Below are 8596 nucleotides of genomic sequence, written 5' to 3'. Positions count from 1 at the left end.
GATCTTATATTTGGAGCAAAGTAACCCCCTTCAGAAAGAAGCTCAATCATATCTCAATTGAAATGCCCGTGTCTGAAATCTCATTGGCCGAGAGACTGGCTGCAGGCTCGGGTTTCAAGGATCCAGATGTGTAGGCATCCTACAACTGGACAAAAGTGAGATGTGGAGGGAGGAGTCAAACGAAAAGGTTTGAACAAAACACGTCTCAAACAAAGTAAAAAAATAAAAAACGTCTCAAACAAGGTATGGTACTATCCCTCCCCTGCCATTGGACCGACTGCCTGCCAATTCAACACACTAGGGCGTGTATTCTCCGCTTCTGCTCTTCGCTGGGTGAAGTATGTTGTGATTGCAGTCCAGCTCGAGCGTGCGTGGGTCTCTGTCATGACGAGGGACGCTCTTTCGCGCTCTGGGAATACAAGCCTTTTTGGAAAAAAAATAACAAATTTTGTCTCAACGCTTCTGTAACACTGGTCTCTGTCCTGCAAGAATCCAATTATTGTTAACGAAAGAAAAAGGTAAGAATTCTACTACGACACTTTCTCCTTCAGTAGCCGACTGCCTCGGTTGCTGCACCAACATTTAACTTGCGCATTTGGAGAAGTTTGCCCCAGGATCTACATCGTACATAGAGGACATTGGGCTATTCAAAACAAAACGATGTCGTCTTCTAGTTCTAAGTAGGTAACGTTACTTATAGGAAGGCCTACCACTCATAACATGTTTGGCAAGTTTAGACCACCTACCTCCAGCCCCCCTGTTTTGGTTTTTGCCCTAGTACTACACAACGGATTCAAATAATCAACGCTTGAAAAATAGTTGGTTATTTGAATCAGCTGTGTAGTGCTAGGGCAAAAACCAAAAGGTGCACCCAGGGTTAACGCTGTCCTAAACCATCGACTACAGCTCGATCGTCTTTTCAGCTAAATGCATGGGATAAGAGCATTTGTCAGCAAAGAAATATGAAAAAATTGTATACTAGGAATATTCCATCCGTTTTTGGATAGGCGATATGACTGTTTTGTCGTTGTGCAGACGGACGTCTGTATTTTTGTGTAGGCTATAGTTTACAGAAATTAAAATGAGACTTGAATAGACTATATAATAGACCTGCAACCATACATGTCTTTCAAACACTGTCATAGAATCTTACTGGGCCATCTTGAACAGTGTGAATACAAGATCGCGTTTGTAGAAAATTGTTGCCAGTTAAAGAGTCAGTTGAAATGCATAGCTGCGTCCGCCAAGATGTATAAAGTTGGGTGATTTCACAGAATCGCATGCGCGCAGTCCTTTGTGTGCTGTGACAAAAACTTGTTGTATACCTAGATTTACCTTATTTGGTTCACCAGCTTTACATTATAGACCAATCTCTTGTCATTTTGACAGCTGCTTAATTAAAATGCGCATTGGGTGATTTTAGTTGTGGATAACTTTGAATTTGCAGCCTGTGTCCTGCTGGTTATCTGTCCTAATGCAATGAAACAAATGATGATGCCTTTGATTGTATGTTTAGGCTGATAAACTTGATTCTTAAATTGTTTTATGGTTTTTGAGTTTGTGCACTGATGCTATATTTATAGCCTGAAAAGACAGCTAGAGGCTATCAATAAAAGTGATTCTCGCTACATGTTGATATTAGTTTTTTCATGCAGTTTTTAATGCGTTTTGATAAACTCTAGCCAAAATATAATAGCCAATATTGTGTGGAAGTAGTGAGAATAATGTCGAAGGGGGGGGGGGGTTTAAGCATACCCCTTGAGCTGTCAGTATCCTCCTGACAGGTGGTTCTTAAAAAAGAAAAAATGCATCTCTGCTCAAATCTGGGTAAAGGAATGTAAGTCTTATTCAGTACATTTAGTAATTGCTTGCTTTTCTAAAGTCTAGCAACCTTGCCAGCAGGCAGGTTAGACAAGCTAATCTAACTTGATTGATAGCCTGAAATGGCTTGGTAGCTAGTTATGAGAGTGGGAGATTGGGTATCTAGCTGGCTAGCTAATGCCAACTTCATAAAATTGCTAGGTGGCTAGTATTACAGACAAACAACATAACATTTTTGATTTATTTATTCATGAAGAAGAAATCAATAGGCTACATAGGTTGATCACATTCATTTCCAAACATACCTCCTGCCCAGCACCAGCAGCTAAAATCAAATCAAACGCTGTGTGTCACTCTACACTCTCTCCTCCTCCACTGACGATACACACCAGAGTATAGTGTCCTGCCTAGGCATCTCTTTGCTCCGTGCTCCTTGGAAGCAACCACTTGCTGGGGGGGGCACGTGCCTTTTGTGCCCTCTATGGGCATGACGCCACTGGCAGCATGCACAACTAACATAAAGACATATCTTTATTGCCACTGTTTCCCCTCCACAATAATGTTGGTGATGTTGATGTGTGATTACTGTGTCTATATTCCGAAGTTTAGACGGAATTTAAATATTCATGTTAATTTGGTGCAAAACTCACCAGCTCCAGGGTATGATTATCTTACAGTACAAGCAAGGTTGTTTTTCTCCTTTTTAAATGCTTCTTGCCGCAGGTATTTTATTAAAAACAATATTCACCCCCATCTTTTACATATTAAAAAGGAAATCAAAGTTGCAGTTGGTATCATATTTGTTCACTGGTGCTTCGTCCTCAAGGTTGATCTGTCAGAGAAAAGGACAACCCTGTTATAGGTGGTTTAGATGTCATAGCCTAATCAACAAGTGATGATATTGCTTCCCTTCAACAGAGTTGGAATATCCCACTGGTTTGTTGCTTTTTCTGGATTTATCGTTTTTGAATAATATGTTTATCATATTATTTGTAACTCCTAACCAACCAGTATGCCCCCTCTGAGCTCTCTATCGCTCTCTCGCACTCTCTCGCTCTCATATATATATATATATATATTTCCTACCCACATAAACACACACCTCCGCTTTCTTATTACCCAACCCCATTCAATAAGTAACTCAGGTCTTGCCGGCTGGTGGGTGACTGGAGCTGAGAGAGGCGAGTGTCGGCGGCCCATTCCCTCTCCGTCGGCTCCCAAATTGCATGCTGTCCGGCTCTCATTTCAGCCCTGAAAGAGCCGGCGCTCGGTTAGCATGGCTAATGGTGCATTTAGACCAGGGTGTAATTTTATTTCCAATTTCCGATGGCGCTGTAGTTTTTGTATTAAATGACGGGAGGTCTGCTGCAGGGCTGTGCTGGGCTGTGACATGTGGATGGCTGTGTCTCCCTAATGGTCCACGGGGTAATGAGGGCAGAAATAGGCTCCGTCCCAGGGGCCCAGGACTATGGTCCTGTGGGTCGTCCAGTACAGCCTATACCTCCCAGCCCACGGTCACCCCTGTGATGCAGATATTCCCTCATCGAACTCTGCTGTGTCTCCAACTGTTCCAACACACTTCAGAACTGGCCCAGACTCAAGTTACTGTACTGTTTAGAGAATCAACTGTCTTGGGAGGCAACTGTCTTAGGAGGCAACTGTCTTCCGCAGAAGACTGTGGTACCATAATACTATCCATAATACTATACTGAATGGTTTCGGTTGGGAAACAGAGGCCAGACGCCCTGGCACATATCAATTGCAGTGGCTAAATTACTGCAATCCGTCCCTTCTGTGTTAACTTCCATTTTGAGATCAATATTACTTTTCTAGTATCTTTTTTAAAGGCATTGTAAGTGTGGAGCATTGACAGTAACCATCTGTCTGAGGTGACTCTGAAGTACTACCAACAGCTCTGGAGGGCTCCTGGAGTTTAAAAAATGGGCAGTGTGACTGTGTTTGGCTTGGAGAAGCAACAGTTAATCTTCGCCTCCCACCCCCAGCATATGGGACTTTGTTTGGCCCTGCACCTGAGAGAAGCACTGGACTATGGCACCTCATATTTCATATTGATGGTAGTTTGTTACCCATGGTAACTGGGCAGCCAATGGGAACCCCACATCTGACTTAGGCAGGGAGATGGGGGGAGTGGGAAGGGGGGAAAGTAAGGGGGGAAAGTAAGGAAAGGAGGGGGTTGCAAGGCCGCGTAGTCTTCCACCCACCCTCCCTGCCTGCCTGCCTCTGTTCAGCGACAGGTCCCGGAACCCTGGGGAGTGAATTATTACCTGTCAGCTCCAGAGCCTCCCCATCATCCATAACCCAAGGCTGACACGGGACAGGCTTGTTCCAGTTATCTGCTGAGACCACCAGGCCTTGGCCTTTAGGTCTGGCCCCACCAACGGACAGTGGGAGAAAGTCACATTAACATGTTGCATCAAGCATTACAAATGGAGGGTTGAGGAAAGTGAGAATTTCTGCCTCGTGGCTTTGGCATGGCTGCTGAAGGGGGTCTTCAATCATTGTCTGGGACCAGTAGGGGGAATGTACTGTACTGTATTTCAGCTGTTTGCTTTTCACAATGCAGAAGCTTGTTTTACTGAGTCCTCATCACAATGCTAAGCTTCACTGTATTTGGTCATCATAGATTGCGCATGATTTAATGCATATTCTATTATTGGTTTGAATATTACATATTTTCAAAACGTCTGTCGTTTTTTTTATTTTTCAATTTTTTTTTACTGTGTTCATTTCAGCACTCACACCAGGACCTGGATGCCCAAAATAAATGTCTGATTTAATTGACTGTGTTCAATATTGACACTGTTTTATCCTATTAGCCACATCAGTAGCAGTCATTTAAATATAGTCCTTGACAGGGCAGTAATTAGCTCTGATTCTAAAAACAGGCGAGCGATGGCTGCCCTCCTGTCACACCGCCGCGGTTAGCACAGTATGGGTAATTATACCAGAGCTGATGAGTGTAAATTTGGGAGGAAAAAGAGCTGAGTTCAACCAAAGGGTAGAATGAAAAAAAAGGTTGCAGACCACACTCTGGACAAGTGACAGGCCTCGGTCCTCCTTTCCAGTCTGGCTGTTTTCCTGTGGTTTTATAAAGCGTTTTTCAGCAGTTTTAACCCCTTGTCAAACATGGTCTTAGGCTGCTCAGCTAACCCGCAGCAGCCACGGGCCGAGAATGCTGGGTAACTGTCTGGTTAAGCTCCATGAACTGAAGTGGAAGGGTTCCAGCAATTACAGGGGAATATAACCTGTAAACCCCTGTGTCAGCAGAGAGTATCATATTTATGTATTCAGGTCAGTAAAGGTTTCCCAACCCTTAAAATAGTTTGTGTGAAAATGTTTATTCATCCTTTATTTGTGTTCTATTAGTATGTCAATCATGCTGTCAGAGTGGCTTGTCTATGTTTGATTGAAGCACCTTCCCAAATCACAGAATTACAATCTGCATTTGAGTAATCCTTGTAGATTCCACTACCTTTTGTCTTCCTCAAAAGAGATTGGCCACACACACACGGCTGTTTGATTAGTGTGACGGGAAGATTTTGCTCGGTACCCTCAGGGCTGGTAAGGGAGAAGAGTTTTGAGGAAGAAATACATTGTGTTGATGAAACTTCTTCCCCTTTCATGCATATTTCATCTGAGGAGGTAGCTACTTCTTCATTTACATATTGAGTCTCATCATCACTGAGGATTACTGAGCGATGACTAAGACCATTGCCTTTTTAAAACTCTAATTCAACGACGATACCCACAATCCCCCAGAGCCCCCAATGTACCATAACAAACTCAAGGGCCTATATGGCAATATTCAGGCATTGAGATACCATTATATAAATACAGTATCAATAGGTATCAGTAAACTTGAATCAAAACACTTTCTCATTGGTTACTTAATGCAGGAAGCAACATATTTTGCCACAATCTTGTAACTCCATTGCTCATCTTCTCATAGAATACAAGTTAACGAAACAAGCCCTCCCGTAAATTGCTGCTGGCCATACATACACATTATTGATTGGTGCAGTCTTAGTGGGGCTAAAGGTGCAGTGGTTTGTGTTCCAAATTATCGCTTAATCACTTCATAATGAGGGCAGCCCCCCTACATCCTGCCTCATTGATTAGCTGCTCATGCTGAAACTGAAGCAATGCGTCCCTTCACTTCACTTCACTGAATGTTTACTTTGGATTCGCTGGTGTTTGGGCTTAGCTGTATCCAAAATCCTTATATTGGGTTTAAGTTGATTTTGTTTCTGGTGGCGCATTCATACTGTTTTTCTATAGTCTATTTTTGTCATCATGCAAAGGATTTGACTATAGCTGAAAACCACCTAGTTCCTGTATGATTTCAAAATATACAGTGGGGAAAAAAGGATTTAGTCAGCCACCAATTGTGCAAGTTCTCCCACTTAAAAAGACGAGAGAGGCCTGTAATTTTCATCATAGGTACACGTCAACTATGACAGACAAAAGGAGGGAAAAAAATCCAGAAAATCACATTGTAGGATTTTTAATGAATTTATTTGCAAATTATGGTGGAAAATAAGTATTTGGTCAATAACAAAAGTTTCTCAATACTTTGTTATATACCCTTTGTTGGCAATGACACAGGTCAAACGTTTTCTGTAAGTCTTCACAAGGTTTTCACACACTGTTGCTGGTATTTTGGCCAATTCCTCCATGCAGATCTCCTCTAGAGCAGTGATGTTTTGGGGCTGTCGCTGGGCAACACAGACTTTCAACTCCCTCCAAAGATTTTCTATGGGGTTGAGATCTGGAGACTGGCTAGGCCACTCCAGGACCTTGAAATGTGTCTTACGAAGCCACTCCTTCGTTGCCCGGGCGGTGTGTTTGGGTCCTTGTCATGCTGAAAGACCCAGCCACGTTTCATCTTCAATGCCCTTGCTGATGGAAGGAGGTTTTCACTCAAAATCTCACGATACATGGCCCCATTCATTCTTTCCTTTACACGGATCAGTCGTCCTGGTCACTCTGCAGAAAAACAGCCCCAAAGCATGATGTTTCCACCCCCATGCTTCACAGTAGGTATGGTGTTCTTTGGATGCAACTCAGCATTCTTTGTCCTCCAAACACGACGAGTTGAGTTTTTACCAAAAAGTTCTATTTTGGTTTCATCTGACCATATGACATTCTCACAATCCTCTTCCGGATCACCCAAATGCACTCTAGCAAACTTCAGACGGGCCTGGACATGTACTGGCTTAAGCAGGGGGACACGTCTGGCACTGCAGGATTTGAGTCCCTGGCGGCGTAGTGTGTTACTGATGGTAGGCTTTGTTACTTTGGTCCCAGCTCTCTGCAGGTCATTCACTAGGTCCCCCCGTGTGGTTCTGGGATTTTTGCTCACCGTTCTTGTGATCATTTTGACCCCACGGGGTGAGATCTTGCGTGGAGCCCCAGATCGAGGGAGATTATCAGTGGTCTTGTATGTCTTCCATTTCCTAATAATTGCTCCCACAGTTGATTTCTTCAAACCAAGCTGCTTACCTATTGCAGATTCAGTCTTCCCAGCCTGGTGCCGGTCTACAATTTTGTTTCTGGTGTCCTTTGACAGCTCTTTGGTCTTGGCCATAGTGGAGTTTGGAGTGTGACTGTTTGAGGTTGTGGACAGGTGTCTTTTATACTGATAACAAGTTCAAACAGGTGCCATTAATACAGGTAACGAGTGGAGGACAGAGGAGCCTCTTAAAGAAGAAGTTACAGGTCTGTGAGAGCCAGAAATCTTGCTTGTTTGTAGGTGACCAAATACTTATTTTCCACCATAATTTGCAAATAAGTTCATTAAAAATCCTACAATGTGATTTTCTGGATTTTTTTCCCTCTATTTGTCTGTCATAGTTGACGTGTACCTATGATGAAAATTACAGGCCTCTCATCTTTTTAAGTGGGAGAACTTGCACAATTGGTGGCTGACTAAATACTTTTTTTCCCCACTGTATATTTGTTATTTATTTTTAGGCTAAAATTAAAGTACAAAACCGAATCTGCTAGAAAAATTCTCTACTAACCACGTTCCAGGAATTTAAATGTGGGAGCATGCTGGAATGTGTTGTTCTTGGAAATCGACCCACAATTTCTTAGCATGCAGGAAAGACATGTTCTGTAGAGAGAAAATGTGTGAGAGGAGGACGTTAGTAAAAGAGGGAGAGAGCGAGAGAGATTGGGAAATAGGCAGAGGAAGTAGGAGAATAACATCAACAAAAATGTAATTTGATCATCTTAAAATCCATCATTCATGCCACATAATACATGTAATCCTTATGCATTTAGGGCCCGATTCAGACTTAGGAAATGTACGCCTTTCTTACGCATGCATTTCCTAGGCACTTTTCAGTAGTTGGTATTCAGACTTACCTTATGCAGGTGCGTAACGGGCTTAGCAGCTGTGGTTCCCTTGCGGGCGCTGAATAAATCTAATTAAATCTCTGAAAACCCTCCCACTTGCTGGCCAACAGATTTTCTTGTGGAGTTTTCATTCAATAACGTTTTCAGTACATTTACCTAAAGCCATCCCTTTAAATGCAGTGTATGTTTTAATTATAATTTTCTCGACAGTGTACGAAACATTGGCCTCCTGTAGCTCAGTTGGTAGAACATGGCGCTTGCAACGCCAGGGTTGTGGGTTCGTTTCCCACGGGGGGCCAGTATGAAAAATGTATGCACTCACTAACTGTAAGTCGCTCTGGATAAGAGCGTCTGCTAAATTACTGAAATGTAAATGTACACTCAGTGTACATGC

At 42.8% G+C, this 8596-nt stretch overlaps 1 protein-coding gene across 1 annotated transcript in view; it reads left to right on the top strand.

Moving 5' to 3' along the window:
• The first annotated feature begins 353 nt into the window (after positions 1 to 353).
• Positions 354 to 8596, top strand: part of LOC311109735 (semaphorin-6D-like) — a 142934-nt gene continuing 134691 nt past the window's right edge. The window contains exon 1 of the mRNA XM_084152707.1: positions 354 to 518. The gene's annotated coding sequence lies outside the window, so the exon portion shown is untranslated. The remainder of the gene's footprint in view (positions 519 to 8596) is intronic.

This window comes from Coregonus lavaretus (genome assembly GCF_964263955.1).
Source record: "Coregonus lavaretus genome assembly, chromosome: 3".
NCBI classification, from domain to species: Eukaryota; Metazoa; Chordata; class Actinopteri; order Salmoniformes; family Salmonidae; genus Coregonus; species Coregonus lavaretus.
Note: the sequence above shows the minus strand (reverse complement) of the source record. Positions and strands in the feature narration are given on the sequence as shown.